This window comes from Zingiber officinale, chromosome 2B, assembly GCF_018446385.1.
Source record: "Zingiber officinale cultivar Zhangliang chromosome 2B, Zo_v1.1, whole genome shotgun sequence".
Lineage (NCBI taxonomy): Eukaryota > Viridiplantae > Streptophyta > Magnoliopsida > Zingiberales > Zingiberaceae > Zingiber > Zingiber officinale.
Window position 1 is genome coordinate 52,747,843 of NC_055989.1, and position 3,229 is coordinate 52,751,071.

At 35.3% G+C, this 3,229-nt stretch overlaps 1 non-coding gene across 1 annotated transcript; it reads right to left on the reverse strand.

The window, feature by feature from the left end:
• Positions 1-907: 907 nt before the first annotated feature.
• On the reverse strand, positions 908-1,013 carry LOC122049825. Its single transcript, XR_006131081.1, has one exon. It is a non-coding gene; the product is annotated as a small nucleolar RNA R71 (small nucleolar RNA).
• Between the last annotated feature and the right edge of the window lie 2,216 nt (positions 1,014-3,229).

Sequence of the window (3,229 nt, forward strand, 5' to 3'; positions counted from 1 at the left end):
TAACTTCTGGTGAAGGTATGTTGATTGACAATTAGGAAAAGATAGAACATGATACATTAGGTTCCACCACAACGAAACCGAAATCCTAGAATCCACCTCCTAAATCTCAATTCCCTTCAAGATCGATTCTCTCATCTTTCTCTCTCTATCTTCCCTCTTCTCTTTCTTTTACTTTTACTTTCGTCGAGATAATTCGTCGTGCAAAGTTAACTAGTGCTTATTCAACATTCCCTGTGGAGATGATAATCTTATATATTACTGACAATATAACCGTACATTTGCGATGACATAACAAGTTTTTGGCGCTGTTGCCTGGGACTGTTTTTTATTTACATTAGTTGAATAGCATACAAGTTACTCTAGACATTTTTCTTTTTGCTTTGCTTTTTCTTCCTTATTTTTTTTATGCACTTTCTTTCTTGCAATTTAAATTCTGCATTGCCTTTCTTGTTTTTCATATATCATTTTATTTCTAATCTTTAATTCTTCATTTTTGTATTTTCTCATAATTTTTTAAATTTCCATGAGCACTAACATGTCAAGTAGGCCCTTAAGAGATTTCTCTGCACCCATTTCTGTAAGATTTTTATCTCCCATTGTACAACCTCATATTGAAGCAAAAAGTTTCCAACTAGACGTAGAGTTAATTTTCATGATACTAGGTCATAAATTTGGAGGAGAAGTATCAGAAAGTCATTATCTGCACCTTGAGACGTTTCTAGAGCTTTGTGATATGGTGAATTGTAATGGAGTGTTAGCAGATGCAATTCGATTGATGGCATTTCCTTTTAGCATCATGGATAAAGCAAGGACTTGGTTGTATTCTCTTCGTCCTCAAAGCATCACAAGTTGGGAACAATTGGAGAAGTAATTTCTAAATCATTTTTTCCTCCAAGTAGAACAATTTATATGAGGAATTGCATCACAAATTTTGCTCAAGCATATGGAGAATCACTATTTGAAGCATGGGACAGATTCAAGAGTCTACAAAGATAGTGCCCTCATCATGGTTTGGAAAAATGGCTGACCTTGCACAAATTCTATAGGGGGAATTTCTTTCTCAAATAAGTGTTTGTTGGATTCACCAGCTAGAGGTTCCTTTATGGACAAGAGTGTAGACGAAGTATATTCATTAATTGATCAAGTAGCATTGAACCTCCATGAATGGTCAAGCAAAAGTTGGATGAAATCTCCTTCAGAAATTCAAGAAGTACAAGCCATATATACAAGAGAGCCTGTCAAACAAAATGCAGTTCAACCACCCAAAAATATTGAAATTCACAAGTAAACAGAATGAGGAGTTCAGACATTTGGGGGAAAAGATTAATAGCATAGTTTTAAAATGGTTCAAGGAAGACCTTTTCCCTACACAGACAAGATCTAATGTAAATGGTAGTGATATTAAGTTGACAAGTGGCATGAATCATGAAGAACTACTGAAGAAGGATTTGTTTAGAATTGAGGAGAAGAACAATAGAAGACCTCAAGAACTCAGTTTCATTACTCCAGGAAGTTCTCAAAGGCCACAAGTACCTTTCCCTCAATGATTGATCACACCTACACTAGATAAGTAAGTTGGACCTCCTCCGCAAGCTCAAAGGGAGTATGGGAAAAAGGAAGTACCTTTCCCAAGACCTTCACTAAAAGTTCCTTTTCCACAAAGACTAGTGAGGGTCAATGAAAAAGAAGACTTTGACAAATTCTATGACACTAATATGGTTGAGTGTAGATTTCTAGATGTATATGAAGATGAGGACTCTTCAGATGAGGATTGTGATGACAATGAAGTGGATAATAAGTTTTTAGATTTACCTTCTGGGTTTACAGAGTGTTATGAAGAAATTGAATTTTCAGACGATGAATGTGATGTGGTAGATCAACTTGAAACTACAAATAAAGTTAGTGATCCTCTTATAGATGATTCTCCCACCGAGGATATTAGTGTTGGTTTATTTTTTGATGCTTGTGTTGATGATGATGCTATGAAAGGAAGTGTAGAGAGATGTGTTGTGGAAGCAGCATCTCAAGAATCACCTCCTTTATCCACACAACCTTCTGAGATTATGAGAGTTGCAAGGATTGAACATGTTGTGGACCAATGTGTAGGGACTTGTACAATGGAAGCAAAGCCCCAAGAATCACCACTTTCAAAAGCACCACCACATGAGTCAGAACTAGAGCCAATACAAGATTCAGGGGTCATGTCCACTTGTTTAAAATTTTCAGGTACATCTCAACAATGCAAGGTTAGTATTTCTAGTGATCTTTTGGAAAATTTTATAGAGGTTCCTATAATTAATTTTTTTGGATGTGATTCAATTTTTGATACATATTCAGTTCATCTTAATAAGGTTCTAGTTCTATCTAATATAGCATGCTTGGGGGAGGTATGTTTTTCTTTTGGGTGTGCAGATTTTCAAAAGGCCAATAATTGGAAGCTCAGACTAAACCGTCTTCGACCACCTGAAAGAACTTCAAAGAAGACGAAGATGGAGAGAGTTATACTTTACTCTGTAGCTCCTTTGATGAAAGCTCTCTCCATAATAAGAGCCCTTGGTAGAAGGGTGTTGAAATATTTTACCCCTCCTTGAGCGAGATTTCGATGAATCTAATGAGGTGGTCGAGCTAATGACCTTAAACAAGCGCTTCTTGGGAGGTAACCCAAGTTCTTTCTTATTTTATTTATGTCTTTAGTTATTTCTAGTTTCATTTATTTCCTCATAATATGCATGTATCCTCTATTTAATTTTTATGGTCAATTTTCTTTTATAGGACTCAAAGATTAGGAGGAGTGCAATTACATGATGGCGAAGTTAATGACATGGGAATTTGGCACGCATCATTTGGTAACTTCTCTTACTTTTAATCTCCTCCACATTATTTTAGTTTTCATTGGGACAATGAAAAGTCTAAGTCTAGGGGGATGCATTAGATGCATTTGGTTTAGTTTAGTTTTTTTGCTTTTGCATACTTCTTTTTGCCTAATAAAATTTGCTAGTTGCATCATTCATCATATCATGATTGTTTGTTCCTTAATACTAGCACGTTTTATCTTGATATTTATGTTGTATGATTTGGTATGCTAGTATGCCTATTGATCTTTATTTTGCTATCCATAGTAGCATGAAGTGAGTATTGTTATTACTAGAAGAATTTGAATGTTGGCCTAGTTTTAGCATCTCTTCACATTATGCTTGACTTTGATGGTAGATATGTTTGAAAATAGTCA